This window comes from Gorilla gorilla, chromosome 16, assembly GCF_029281585.2.
Source record: "Gorilla gorilla gorilla isolate KB3781 chromosome 16, NHGRI_mGorGor1-v2.1_pri, whole genome shotgun sequence".
NCBI classification, from domain to species: domain Eukaryota; kingdom Metazoa; phylum Chordata; class Mammalia; order Primates; family Hominidae; genus Gorilla; species Gorilla gorilla.
Window position 1 is genome coordinate 25,023,331 of NC_073240.2, and position 16,112 is coordinate 25,039,442.

Here is a 16,112-nt window from a genome sequence, read left to right on the forward strand (position 1 = left end):
CATTGAAAAAAAATAAGAAAGCTGGCCAGGTGTGGTGGCTCACATCTATAATTTCAGCACTTTTGGAGGCCAAAGTGAGAGGATCATTTGAGGCCAGGAGTTCAAGATCAGCCTGGTCAACAGAGCAAGACTCTCTCTCTACAAAAAATTTTAAAATAATTAAAAAATTTAGTCAGGCATGGCAGCACACACCTGTAGTCCCAGATATTTGGGAGCCTGAGGCAGGAGGAATAGTTGAGCCCAGGGGTTCCAGACTGCAGTGAGCTATGATTGCACCATTATACCCTAGCCTGGGCAACAGAGAAAGACCCTGTCTAGAAGAAGAAGGAGAAGGAGAAGGAGTCATCCTCCTTTTAGGGAGAGAACAAGGGCATGGTCAAGTGACCATTTGATAAGGAGACTGGTATGGATTGGGAATCTAACACAAGACAAGCGCTGTTTCTCAAAACAATGACAGAATAACCAGGAAGGACTTTTGGAGATTATGGAATCTGTCTCTCTCATTACAGGCTTATGTAAGAACCTGGAGGGAAGAATGATTTCAAAGCTCTGCTCCCTGAATTTGAGCACAATTGTCCTTGGCCACACCGGCTGTGGCTCCAGTGGGCCCAGGTGCAGCATAGGCCATGGTGGTCTCCCCTCCACACAGCATAGATGATAAACCTTGGCAGGGTACATGTGGTGCCATCTCCAAAGAAGCACAAAATGCATAAACCATGGGGGTGTGTCTACTCCCACATAGATTTTGAAGAATGAAGCCAGGGAGACCCTCAGGCTCAAGACTCAAGCAGCGAGTTACCATAAGGTTGTGGCCAACACAGAGAGTCGCCACTAGGGTTATACTTAGCAAAGCCATGGGGCCCCTCCTCCAAAATTCATATGTTGAAATACTAATTCCCAATGTTGTAGTATTAGGAGGTAGAGTCTCTGGGAGGTGATTAGGCAGAACTCTCATGAATGGTATTAATGCCCTAATAAACAGACTCCAGAGAGCTAGCTCACCCTTCTATCATATAAGGACACAACAGAAAAGCACCATGTATGCATCAATGGGCCCTCAACAGATATCAAATACACCAGCACCTAAATCTTGGACTCTCCAGCCACTGGAACTGTGAGAAGTAAATATCTATTCTTTATAAAGTACTCAGTCTTTACTATTTTGTTATGGCAGCCCGAATGGACTAAGATACCTCTGTTTCCAGAGAAAGCTGGATTTAGTTAAGATCTTTCCTGCAAAGATTGTGTGTGATGAGGAAGGTTTTGAGGTACCACACAGTAGTCCAGAAGGGCCTATAGTATCCCTTTGGGGGTGAAGCCAAACTGAGGCTGAGAAGTTTTTGAAACAGATACTGAACAATACATATTAGCCACTTCCATAATAGGAAAATATTTATTGGTTGCCAACTGAATAGAATCAGAAATGTAAATACATAGGGTGATGGGCCCCCCCACCCGGTTACTTAAGGGTGTAGGTCTTCTGCTTGGCCCCTGAAGGCCAAGTGGTGAGCCAAGGCAATGGTTTCCAGCTGAGGAACAGGTGTTTCTGGGAACCCAAACATCCTGGAGTGCACAGGTAACCTACCAAGAAAAAATAATCCATTGCATGCAGTAGGCAATGAGCCAAAAAATTAGCTTAAAAGCAGCTTAGAAATGTCTGGCAGGGAAGGTCTCTGGAGTTTTCCTGTTGCTGCCCAGGAATGTCCTGTATGTAAGTCCTAAAAGCCTCATGTACTCATCAAGCTGGACTTGTCCAACTTATTATTTGGTCACTTAGCTCCTTCCCAGGGTGTGGGGGCATTCTTCTAAATATTCCTGTTTTATTCTCATAACAAAATAATTTTGGGTATTGAATATGGGAGACTTAACAAATGGGACCATAGCATTTTAGCCGTAGCAGTCTACCATGAGGCAATCTTCATTCTTCCCAGGTCTAAGAATTGGCAAAAATTGGGCTGTTAAATGGAGAAGCAATGGGAATGATCATTCCTTTACTAATTTTCTTTATATAAGAGATTTTAATCCTTGAAAAGTCTGTTTTTAGTTATATTTAACTTTATAAACTATTTTAACCTGGGGCACATGGAGTCCTGTTTTATCAATCCAATTTGTAAATGCCAAATAATTGCTTTAAGTTTAATTTGTTATTCATTGTGTTGGAACATAATTTAGAACAATGGGTATTGTGACTGGGAAATTTAGGAAAAGATATAACGTGAAACATACCTATTTTTCTCTATTTTATATTTAGCTACTCTCATAAAATGATTAGGGCATCTTGTTTAAATCTAGTGGGATCCCCAGGTGTAACTCTAATTTGAGCTCCAGTATTAAAGTCATGAAGTTTTGTCAACTGCTATATTTAAGCCAATACTAACGTTAATTCAGGAACTATGTTGTAGAGGTATGAAAGCCAATCAGTGCACTTTTATCTCTGTTATATAAATTATTTTAGTACATTTTGGATTTCCAGTTGGGTTAAATTACAAAACTTTGTTTCATCATCATCATCATCATCATCATCATCATCATCATCATCAGTGCATTATTTTAGGAGTATCAGTAGTATTTCTTCCCCTTGTATAAATACTTTTTCTTTCTTTGTTTCTTTCTCTCTTTCTTTGTTGTTATGGGTTTCTAGCCACCTAAAGACATGGTTTTGTTTCTATTTGTGTCTGATAACTCGTAGTACTGAACTTCTAGGTGGTTACAGAAAAGGGGAGTGGAAGAGCCCCAGTGGACCACCTTATGGGTATCTGTCTCTTGTTCCAAGGCTTCCTAGTTCACTTCACAGAGATTGGAGTTTGTACCTTGAGATTTATAGTGGTCTCTCACTGGGACAGCACAAGTTAGGTCCTCTGTCCAAGGTATCAGTCTGTTAGGTTAACATGCAGATGCATTTACTAAAACCCAAACAAATGGTTAGAGGTCTTGCAATATTTAAGCAATGGGGTAACTTTATCAGGTGTTCTGGTAGGGGGTTGAGACATTAGATATTTTTCCTCGCCCCTTTGGGTTAAACCGTGGGTCGTTGGTCTCCAAGGGTGTGACCAGTGATAGTCCTCAGGGTCTGGGGAGCTTGAAGATTGCTGCTGATAACAGTGAAGTACACAGCAGCAACAAAGATAGTAGGCCACTACCTCTATCTGAGCAATATTGATGAAATCAAGGTGTCGTTTCTGTATGTTGGGTTAGTACAATCAATACCTTCTTCCATAGGGATCAACTGAAACACAGGGGAAAACTAGAGTTCTTCACTCAGATAATAATTGTCTTAGTCTGTTTTGTGCTGCTGAAACAGGGCCAGGGTTATTGGTCTCATTGTCTAAGGTGTTATCTGAGCTCATTATCTCATGACTGGGAAAATTAATGAGCATCAACACAGAAGGTGAGGTTGGAGTGAAAGTTTAATGAGCAAAAGAAGAAAGCTCTCTGCAGCAGAGAGTGGGAGCCCTAGTGGGTTGCTGTTTTTACAGTTGAATTCAAAACGTTTTATAAGAAACTCCTCTCATCTCTGTAGCCATTTGAGTAACTTCTCTTATCTGAAAATCTCTCTGCACAACTCCCCCTTATCTATGTAGTTGTGGGTATGTCTCTAGGCAAGCACAAAGCACCATATTCTTGTTTGTATAACTGTGGGTTTGTTTGAGGTAAGCCCCACTCCTCCCTGTGTAAGTTCCCATGGAGCCCACCATGTACATATCAGAAAAGGGGAGGAAGCTTTTTCCTACGGGCCTGCCAATTACACAAAGAACAAAAGGCTTTGATGCTGGACCCACCTGCTCATCTGTGCAGGTGCAGCCTGAGTTTTCAGGCTGCTCTATTTTTGCCTGTAGCTGTAATTTTTCAGGCAGACTGTTTCTCTGAGGACCAGCCTTAACTGTTTGCTTAATTGATTTTTCCTTTCTTCTCCCTCATTCCATGCCCCTTCAGGGGTGGAGACCCTAACTGCTGTTAGGAAGATTGGTTGTTGATCTTTCTGGCTACTTCCTGCTGGAGAGGGGCATTGTGTGGAGAACAGCAGGTAGGATTCCTCCTGGGGCTGGTATAAGGGTCCTCAGAAGAAAGGCATATTTATGTGTGGTTTCATTTGCATTGTCGTTTGGAGCTTGATAGCCTCTCGGGGAAAAGAAACAATTTAGGTTATTAGAAGACATGTATTAAAATGAGAAAAGGAGGGTAAGGACAGCTTAAAAATCTTGAGGTTGCTGAAATACCCTGATAACTTGTTGCTATAGTTATGCTTGTTAAGAGTTGGGTGAATGGGGCTTGGCTTTGGTTAGCTTCCTTTGTCTTATCCTTCCAAACAAAGAAACCTCTGGGTTATGGCCACTCTATTTACTCTTATTACCTCGCAGTATTTGTAGGATGATTGCCCAGAACTAGAACATCGTTCCATATTTTTACATTACCCATTCCTTTCTGTCTTCTCAGAGCTGCAGCCAGAGATTGCTGGTTGGTTCACAGGAATAAGCGGGGTTAGTTTAAAATGCAGGCAAAAACATAAAAACAGCTAATGAGACTAGATGTTAATGACAAATGTATGATAAGTTTTGAAACATAATTTCTCTCTCTCCATTACTCATTTTTTTAAAAACAAATCAAAATAGGACTGAGCTGTTTGCAAAAGGGACTTTAGTCTTATACTGGGCCTGATTATTTGCATAAATTGCAGCAAGAATAATTCTTTTTACATTACACCTTTTAGATTGGCTTTATTGGAACTCTGTTCTACAAAGAATCTCAGATAGGATTTTCTGAAGCTGCACCGAGCCATGCGTTTGTGACCTCAAATACCTGTGAGTTGGGTAAACTCCTCTTTTTTTGAGGTCCCAAGAGCATGTGTTTCCTGGGCCTGTCAGAAAGTGACGTTCTTTACTCACTGCAGGTTAGGAACCAGGTACAGGGACTGTAGAGACAAGGTATGAGGTCAGTTTTCTCAAGGGGCTTTTTTTTTATTGGCTCTGCAAATGGAGCTTGACTCCTTGAAGAGTCTCCTTAAAGCCTTGGTAAAACAGCCAGTTTTTCCAATTGTGTCTTGTAGCGAAACAAAATGAATTCTTATTGGACTGATGTAAACAACTATATTGTTATAAGTCAAGAATACTCATAACCAGTTTCTGAATTCTAGAGGAACCAGGCAGAGAGAAACAAGCATGTTTCAAATTTTGTTCACAGGAATATACCTTACTTAGTTGTTAAAAGCTGTAGCTAGCTCAAAAGAAAGTCCCCTCAACTCTGAAAAACAAAATAAGGATCAGCAATGTTCCAATCAAAAGTCAAAAAGATTAGTTCAATTTTCTACTAGTTCAATCCATTCAGTTAACTCTTGTCCTGCCTGATACTCCATAACATTTCAGCTTTTCATGAATCTGGTGCATTTTTCTGTTATCACAAACCTGCATTTGAGAGTACCTGTTAAAGTCCTACAGCTGATTATAAACCATCCTTTAAAGGGGATTAAAACAAGACAACAATTGTCTGTAAACAACAAAATGTCCAGGGTGGTTACAGTCAGAAACATGTTTGACAAAGAAATTTGGTTACTTCTGTGGTTTACAATAGCTTAACATAATAATCTTAATTATAATTGATAGCATATGTTCAGACATTATAACCTTAGATATTGCATATGGTTTTGGAACATATGTTTTTGTTTTTTGTTTTTGTTTGAGACAAAGTCTTGCTCTGTTGCCCAGGCTAGAGTGCAGTGGCACAATCTTGGCTCACTGCAATCTCCATCTCATGGGTTCAAGTGACTCTCCTGCCTCAGCCTCCCAAGTAGCTGGGAATACAGGTGCCTGCCACCGCGCCCAGCTAATTTTTGTATTTTTAGTAGAGACGGGGTTTTACCGTCTTGGCCAGGCTGGTCTCAAACTCCTGACCTAGTGATCCACCCACCTCAGTCTTCCAAAGTGTTGGGATTACAGGCATGAGCCACTGCACCCGGCCGGAACATATGTTAATATTTTGCACTGAAATATAACCTGAGGATGATTAAATATCATTTTGGAAATCCCACATATCCAAACATGTCAAATAATCCTGTTTACCTCTCTTCTGGGTGCTCCAGGGGCCCTCTGTAGCACTCAAAAGCTAGGGGTCAGGAAAGACAACTTTGAAGTTTGATTTGGGGAAGCTTGTTGAATATATTAGAGGTTTAAAACACTTGATATTATGAAATACAATTTTAGATTACCATAAGTCATTTATTTTGCCAAAATGATGACTCAAAAATTTGAAAAGGCAAAAACCTTTTATTAGCCTTTACTATTACATGAAAATCCTGTTCAAGAGACAGAAGGCTAAATTTCACCATTGCATTAGCCTACTATTAGTGTTAACCCCAATTTTTAGTGAAACCTTCTAGACAATTCTATCCAATCTTAACAAGTTTGACAATGAGGTGAGATTTTCACAAACCTTTTATAACACTTTACAAGTTTTGCTAAAGAGCAGATTAGTGTCTTAAGATAACCTTGTTGTGCTTTTATTCCAGTGCTCAATTTACAAAAAAAAACCCCTTTTGAATTTAGTCAATATGTTCACACAGAGTTTTCTTGCAAGATTAATTGTTATAATTTTTCCCCAATTTACTTAAACCTTCAGCTTTACTGCATCTCATTTAAGACAATCCTTTATCCCTAGGCAAAATGTACATTTTTCTTAAACCTTCAGCTTTATTTTATCTCATTTAAGACAATCCTTTATCCCCAGGCAAAATGTACATTTCCATGTCTTCTTATAATCTTTTACTAAAAACACACCTTACTGTTTGTACACAGCTTACATGGAAATCTATTGTCAATAATCTCAATTACATGTCATAATGGTAACTGTTAACAATTTTTAACTTTAATGTAAACCTGGTAAGTTGTTTTATTTATGTACTAGGTGCAAATAAAGTCTGACTCCTTCCAGCATAGTTAGGGGCATGGTTAATTCCATATGTTTCCAGGCCTTACCAATTGTGAAGCAGGCAAGTTGAACAGTGCTTCAAGGCCAAAGGAGAAGTTTACAACCTTAAAACATTTAACAAACCTAGTATATGACCTGAATAATGTAGACCATCTATTTACATCCTGAATACATTTTTTATTTTACCAATAATCCCTAAGACGGTTTTTATCTTTAAAGATCAAAGTCACTCGAACCAAGAGGCATTACAGCTCTTCATTTTCCTTTAAAAAATATCTGATCTAAGCTTACAGGCCAACGAATTAGAGCTCTTTTTTTATAGACATCACACACATATCACATATATGACTGCAAAAACAGACAGAAGAAGATCCAGCGACTCAGGGTGGAGCCTTTAAAGTACAGGGCTAGGAAAACATGTAGCTTCTGGGGCTTAACAAACAGGCATGGCTGAAAGACAAAAACAGATTTCAAGAGGAACTTATCAACCTCTAATTCCCAGGGTTCCATGAGGAAAATAGAGATTTTTCTCAAAGTGGGATCTGTAGTCCCCTTTGTGTTTTCCCAAAGAGCCCCAGGTCACCAGAAGTCATCCTTGATGCATGCACCAAGAGTGGCAAGACAGAGTGGAGAAAAGTAATTCAGTCAACTGAGAAAAACCTTTTCCAGAATAACAAGATCTACGAAGAGACAAACATAAAGACCTTTTAAATATACGTATAGCAGCCAGGTGTGGTGGCTCATGCCTGTAATCCCAGCACTTTGGGAGGCCAAGGCGGGCAGATCACAAGGTCAGGAGATTGAGACCATTCTGGCCAATATGGTGAAACCCTGTCTCCACTAAAAATACAAAAAAAAAAAAAAAAATTAGGTGGGCATGGTGGTGCACGCCTGCAGTCCCAGCTACTCAGGAGGCTGAGACAGGAGAATTGTTTGAACCCAGGAGGTGGAGGTTGCACTGAGCTGAGATCATGTCACTGCACTCCAGCCTGGTGACAGTGTGAGACTCGGTCTCAAAAAATAAATAAATAAATAAATAAAAATTTTTAAAAAATAAACAAATATACCTATAGCTTGGATTCCACTTTCAATTACACTGAACAGTCTTTAAGAAAATCCTTTTTCATGGATCAGAACTTTATAGAGAATATAAAGTGATCCTTATCATTACTTTTACCAGTTAGTACCACTACCTGTTCACAATCATGTTCAGGTTCTCCAGTTTCCTCTGGGAGGAAAGTGGCTGGGTTCAAGCAAGGACAGATTTTAAATAGACTGTAGATCCCTCTGGAAGCACAGCTTGATATTTGAGGAGGTGATTGTTAACCAGAGACCTTCCTTAGAGGACAGCAGTCATGCTGTATGGGGGTGTAAACAAGTTATTTTCCCATGGTTAACTTAGTGGCCTCTGGCACCAGCAAAGACACTGCTGCCACTGCCCAGAGGCAGGCTGGCCATCCTTTAGGTACCAACTCACTTAGGTAAATGATGGCTGTTGAGCTGGACCTCGAGCCTGAGTCAAAACTCCCAGGGCTATTCCCTTCCTTTCTGGTAGATAGAGACTGAATCCCTTCCCTATGTGAAGACTGAGGGCTGATGTTTTAAGTAAGGCTTACTTTAGCTGGTTAAAGGCTGAGCCTCAGTTTCCCAGGTCAGAGGGTGGGTTTTAACTGCTTGAATTTCTTTTATGAGGTGATATAAAGGGCAAGCTATTTTACCATAACCAGGTACCCACAGTCTGCAAAAGCCTGTAATGCCCCAAAATCCTCTTAGCCGTTTATGAGTTTTGGAAAAGGGAAAGGAGGAAATGGGCTTAATCTTTTCGTCACCAGGTGCTGTGGTCCCTTTTGATAAGACTAGACCTACATACTTTACTGAAGTCTGACAGAGCTGAGCTTTAGATTTTGAGATGCTATATCCCCTTTCAGCTAAGAAACTGAGGACAGCCTCAGTGCCTCCCTGACTTCCTTGGTTGGGGCACAGAGGAGAGTGTTATTTACATACCACAAAGTTTCAACTTGGGAGTGAGAAAAATTAAATAGATTTTTGGACAAAGTCTGCTTCAGCAACTTCCTTCTGATATCAGGGGCTGCCTAATAAATCTGTTCCTTATTGAATTGGGAGACAGGGAGGTGTGTTTCACTAAGTTCTCTCTCAGTCTTTCCATAAAGGCCATGAAATTTTCATCTGGTTTTTTATCTATCATGGATAACTTAGAGTAATTAAGAGGTTTGGCACTGGTTCTTTGCAAGCCTTTTAATATGCACATCAGAAAGTGTTTTCTTTTCCATGCAACTGTGGGATTACTAGGCTACAATTAGGGTTTTCAAGGGGACACTATCTCTCTTCCTGTTGGGAATGGAGATGCTGTCTCTTTTTCACCCTCTTTCCCCTTTTGACTGGGTTTCTTTTTTTGACTGGCTATAGGGGACATGCTATTTGTCTCTGAATTTTTCTGCTGCTGGTAGGGCTGCCTGTTTCTCAGCAGCAGTTAGGGTTTGGTGTAGGAGTAACACAACATCTCTTCATGTAAGATCAAACACTTGAATTAGATTTTGGAAAGCCTCTCTATATATCTATTGCGGTCATCAGAGAACTTGCCTAGGACCCCCCTTTGTTTGTCTAAGTTCCTACAATGAGAAGGGAACTTGAACTCTAGTAGCACCATGTCCATTGTACATTTCCTGCAGGGGCAACAGCAGAATTGGGGGTTGCTCAGAGTGAACTTCAGAGTCTGAGAGTTAAAGAAGATTCAAGCTGCACTTGAGGGAAGTGCAGGATTGAAGATAGGTTGTTACCCATCTAAAAAAAAAGAGTAGGAGACAAGGCATCCCTAAGCTTCCTTCTTTTTTTGGAGTGACCCAGGGTAGAGAGAAAGATGAAAGGGAATCCCCCTTCACTTCTTTCCTCCCATCTTCTGGGTCCCAGTGACCGTCACAGGTGCTGCCCATGGATGCAAGCATGGCTTTCACCCATGCATCCAGAGAAGCTATTTGGCAGGAATAATCACACTTAACTGTTCATAGCCCTAGTCTTCCGTGGTTTCTTCCCCTTTAACTTCCTAATCTTGCATGACCAGTATGGCCACTAGGTCCCCCAGGTAGGGGCAGACAAATTGGATGGGTCCTGGGAAAAACTGTGTAATAGTTGTTGCTGGGCAAGGTCCCTTAATGAAGGGAGGGTTCTGGCTCTACCTCTATATTCCACTATTATGGCCCAGACTAAAGTGTTCATTCATAGAGAATAGGTCCAACTGACTTCCAAACATAAAATCCCTCTTTGTTTAAATGCCAATGTAGTTGGATGCAGAACAGGTGTCTTAAAAGAACATAAGGATGAAATGGCTGTCGTCCCTTTGATGGGGACAGTACTGAGGCTAGAATTTGTCTCTCAAGGGTAGCTTCCTCCAGATATTGAAGGAGGAGTTTTTCCGTCTACAAATGGGGCATGGAGCCTGGTACCCAGTAGAGGGAATAGGAGGGAAATGAATTGGGAAATTAGAGGTTTTGGCCAACGGGCCAATAGGGCCCCCATGGAGAAAAAAATCCCATTCCACTAGGTGGCATGGCAGAGATTGGAACACCAAGTAGTAGTCTCCAGATGCTCTCCAGACAAAGCTTAGAGAGGGAAGTTTGAGGAGTGATAGGCCATCTTTTCAACATGCTCCCAGCAAGAAAAACAATAGTCCATCTCATAGAGAGGCTGTCTAGTTCTTCTGGACAGGGGGGATAGTCACTCAGGGAGAAATAACCCCCCATCCAACCCCAGTGAGTGCTATTATTGGGAAATAAATAGGTCTTAGAATCCCCCAATTTCAAGAGAATCACAGAGACAGCAAGTTTTTAAATTACATTCTTGATTACTCAGGCACTGGCTGACTTTACCCAATAAGATTATATCCCCAGGTTGTAGAAACACCCACAACATTGCATACAAAGAAGGGATAGGAGATATAATAGCAATGAAAAGAAAGGAAGAAAATGTGATATAACAGTCTGGAGGTCCTGTTGTCAACACTCAATGGGCAGTCAGGAACTGGAGTTAGTTCAGGGGTCTTCAGGTAACACCGAGGTGTAGCTTCAGCCAGAAAATTTCAGTTGCCCCAGGACCTCCTTGCAGCCCCACACGATAACTAGGCCCTCTGTGAGAAGAAACTGTATTGGAACAGAGCCAACATTCCCAACACTCAAGGGCAATTGGGGGATTGACAAAGTCCTCTCCAGCAAGCCTGTTGCCTGAATTTTAAGGCTGGCAGCCACACTAAATATATCTAAATGGCTAACAGGGGCCCAGTGTTTTTTTTCACTCTTGAGAGGAAAAAAAAAAAAAAAAAACAGAGGGCGAGAAACCCTGGAAATAAAACTAGAGTTATGGTTCTGCTCCTACTCACCCTTTTGATCGATCCCAGATGAGCCCCCACTAATGAAACAGACCAGGGTCACTGATCTTGTTGTCTAAAGTGTTGTCTGAGCTCATTGTCTCATATCCAAGAAAATTAAGAAGTGTGATTGCAAAAGATGAGGTTGGAATGAAAGTAGAAAGCTCTTCCGAGCAGGGAGGGGGAGCCAGAGTGAGCTGCCATTTTTACAGTGGAATTCAAAGTTTTTATAAGAAACTCCTCTCATCTCTGTAGCTATTTGAGTATCTTCTCTTATCTGAAAAGCTGTCTGCACAACTCCCCTGTGCAGGACCCTGCCTGCTTATTGTGCAGGTACAGCCTGAATTTTCCCTAGGCTGCTGTATTTTTGCCTGTAGCTGTACTTTTTCAGGCAGGCTGCTTCTCCAAGGACCACCCTTAGCTGTTTACCTGATTTTTTCCTTTTGTTCTCCCTCACTGTTATAACAGAATACCAGAGATGGGTAATTTATAATGAAAATAAATTTATTTCTTATAGTTCTGGAGGCTGGTAAGTCCAATATTGAGGGGCCAGCATTTGGTGACCTTCTTGCTACATAACATGACAGAAAGGATCACATGGACAAAAGAATGAGCAAGAGATCAAACTCACAGCCTCAGGCCCTTTTATAATTTGCATTAATATATTCATGGTGGTGGATAGCTCATGACATAAAAACCTCCCAACACTTGCATTGGGGATTAAGTTTCCAACACATGCTTTTGGGGAACACATTCAAACCATAACATTTTGTCCCTGGCCTCCCAAATCCATGTCCTTTTCACATATATAATATATTCATTCCACCCAATAACCCCCAAATCTTAATTTATTCCGGCATTAACTCAAAAGTCTGAAGTCCAAAGTCTCATCTAAATAAGATATGGGTGAGACTTAAGACACAATACACCTTGAAGCAAATTCCCCTCTAGCTATTGGCTTGTGAAATCAAAACAAGTTAAGTGCTTCCAAAATACAGTTATGGGACAGGCATGGGGTATACATGTCCATTCCAAAAGAGAGAAATGGGGAAAAAGAAAATAACAGACCCTAAGCAAGTCCAAAACCCAACAAGAAAGATAACATTACATGTGAAAACTTCAAAATAACTTTTTACTCCATGTGCTACCTTCTGTACACTCTGGGGTAGGTTGGGCCTGCAATGTTTTGAGTAATCTCAGCCCCATGGCTTTACTGGGCTCAACCAATGCTTCAGCTATCTAAGGTTGAAGTCTCATTCTGTTACAAACTACAAACTGTTAGGCTCCCCATGTAATGGAAGTTAACACGGGGCCAAGCAGATTTCCCAGACAAGGCTTTAATTGTGGGGCTTGAGCTCAAGTGCAAGAGAGACAGCAGAGGCACAAGGAACTTCTGGCTGGCCCCTTTAAGAAAGCCAGTAGAAATTTTTTAATCAAAGCATAGGCATTGAAATCAGGAGTGGGTTTGCAGTGGTATTTCTTCCCCTTGTATACAAGGTTGAACAAAACATGTGAGGGGTGGGGTATGTAGGTCAGCATATCTGGTTGTGATGGCTATCTTAAGCAATGGTCCACTTGGTGGTCTGGATGGTGGCAACAAGGCTATAAATCAATTGTTCAGCATTCTTTCCTGAGGTAGGACACTCCACAATCTTGGCTATTTCCTAAGGCATGTTCCTGGAATTCTTTGAGTCAAAGGACTATTAGTGGGTATGGTATCAGTGAGGTAGTGGTGTGGGTTTTGTGATCAGTGGGAACGCATGAAAGAATGCCCTAGTGGGAGCGAGTTGAAGCCAAGTCCTTTCCCTACTCTGTTTCAATCCTCCCTGAAAAATTTTATCCTCCTTATTTTTAGAGACAAAGGTCTGAAGGTCTCCTCTTCTGAATCTGCTTCCCACTAGCCAGGGACATCATCCCTGCCTAATTTTTGAGGTCACAAAAAATCCCTTACTGACTAATTGAATGTGTTATAGGGGCTTAGCTCCTCCCCGTAGGATATTAGGGTTTGAAATCCTTGCACCACCATCAGCTTGACATGGACTGCTGAGACCTAGAAGAGATAAACTTTAACAGTCTGCACCTCTGTTGAATATAACAAATAATTATTTTAAAAATCAAATAGCACCCAATGATCATTAATAAAATGCTTAAGCCTAGTTTAACAATGCTTGTAAGAATAGATCAGATGTCATTTAGAATCTAAGTGAATAGACTGGAAAACCAGTCTCTTGTTGTCTGAAATATAAGGCAAACAGATTTTTAGTAGAGGTATTTCTATAGAAACAGAAGAAAAACAAATGTTAATCATGGGCATAATGTATCCAGATGTTAGACTCAATGCATTTTCAGTTACAGAGGAGGAAGTCAGTGGCATTCTGGCACATTATTCTCATCTATATTACAAGGAATAAGCTTCAGGTTGTAGGGTCTTAGAAAAAAGGTAATAGCAATTCTATTGAGTTTAAGTCAGAAAATTGGAAGGTAATTTTTTAAATGTTAGTGTGGAGACCTGTAGCCCAGAAAGGATTTAAGATTCAGTCCAAATTGCAGAAAATAATAAAAACCAATAAAAAATGGACAAGGCTGGAATCTAATAACAGGTGTCTTATAAATTGTTGTTGTAGCATAATTTTCTCTCTCCAGTCTCTCATTTTTATCAAAGACAAACCATGATAGGACTGATCTGTTTGCAAAATAAGTTTCAGTGTTATTACGCATGACCTTATTTGCATAAAGAATGGCAATAATAATTATTTTCCTTATGGGTTCTCTTCTTACTTGGCTTTTCTAGAACTTTGTTCCATAAGGAATCTCAGATAAGACTTTTTAAGGTCATGAGGTCAGCCGCATATTTATCCATGCCTGCAAATACTTGTATGAATTGGGTAAATTCTTCTGCTTTCAACGCCTCAAGATAACTTGAGGCTCTTGGACTTGTTAGAAAGTGACATTCTTTACTTACCAAAAGTCAGAAACCCTCTACAGGACTACATAGGCAAGGTATGAGGCCAGTTGTGCAAAGGGACTTTTATTGGCTTTGTGAATCAATCACATGTTTTAAAAAGTAGTTTGAAAGCAGGCTACTCCAGTTTACAGATGCCATGGCAATGTCAGGAAGTTGCCCTATATGGTCTAAAAGGGGAGGAACCCTCAGTTCCAGGAATCACCCACCCATTTCCCAGAAAACTCATGAATAGTCTACTCTTTCTTTAGCATGTAATCAAGAAATAACTGAGACCAGCCTGGAAAACATGATGAAACACCATCTCTACTAAAAAATACAAAAACTAGGCAGTTGTGGTGGCTGGCACCTGTAATCCCAGCTACTTGGGAGGCTGAGGCAGGAGAATCACTTGAACCTGGGAGGTGGGGGTTGCAGTGAGCCAAGATCACACCACTGCACTCCAGCATGGGTAACGAGAGAGAAACTCCGTCTTGAAAAAAGAAATAACCATAAAAATGGCAACTAGCAGCTCAGGCTGCTGCTTTACCTATGGAATACCCATTCTTATTCCTTTACTTTCTTAATAAACTTGATTTCACTTTAAAAAATAAAAAAAACACTTGATATCAATAAATAAGATCACAGATCATTCATTTAGCCTAAATTATTACTCAAAAAATTTCAAAAAGGCTGAAACCTTTAAAAATAACAAGATCCAATAAAGACAGCATGAGGCCAACTGAGTCTGTCTCTTCTTTCTCCCCTCTTTTCCCCTTTTCTTCTGCAGTTTACTCTAAAGGCAAACAAAAATATTTCACTATTTTTAACATTATATAAAAATAAAAAAGAAATAAATCTATTCAATTTTAATTAGTTTGATCACAAGTTAAGATTTTTGTAAACCCTTTATAATTTTTTAGTTAAAAAGCCAATTAATGTTCTACAAAAATCCTGTTATTTAGGCAGAGAGGCCCAGATTCTGGGCCTGCATCAGTGTACTTTTTACATTAATGTGCTGTCCATAGAAAAACTAAATTATCCCCTTTATATTTTGGCCAACTTGCTCATACACAGGACTTCGCTTCTAAGATCAATATTTTATAGATTTTTTTATAACTTACTGAAATCTTTTTTTTTTTTTTGAGACAGAGTCTCACTCTGTCCCCCAGGATGGAGTGCAGTGGCATGATCTCAGCTCACTGCAACCTCTGTCTCCCAGGTTCAAGTGATTCTCCTGCCCCAGCCTCCTGGGATTACAGGTGCCCACCACCATGCCTGGATAATTTTTATATTTTTAGTAGAGACGGGGTTTCACCATGGTGGCCAGGCTGGTCTCGAACTCCTGACCTCAGGTGATCTTCCCACCTTGGCCTTCCAAAGTGCTGGGTTTATAGCATAAGCCACCATGCCCAGTCTTAAATCTTAAATTTAATCTTATCTCTATTTTCAAATGTTATTTTAGGTCTGGGGCATATATGCAGGTTTGTGATGAAGAAAAATTGCATGTTGTGGGGTTTGGTGTACAGATTATTTTGTCACCGAGATAATAAACATGATACTAGGTAGTTTTTCAATCCTCACCCTCCTCCCACCCTCCACCCTCAAGTAGATCCTCGTGTCTGTTGTTCCCTTCTTTGTGTCCATATGTACTCAATGCTTAGCTTCCACTTATAAATGAGAATTTAAAATCTCCAAAGTAGACAATATTCATTCTCTTTAAAAAGTCACACTCCTGTGCCTCTTTATAATATTTTACCAAAAGCACATAACTCTTATTTTTAGTGAGAAACATAGGAGAGAAATCATTTTAATTATACGTCGGGTGCACAGCCTAGAACACAGGAAAGAACTTCAGATAATGTCTGACCCTTT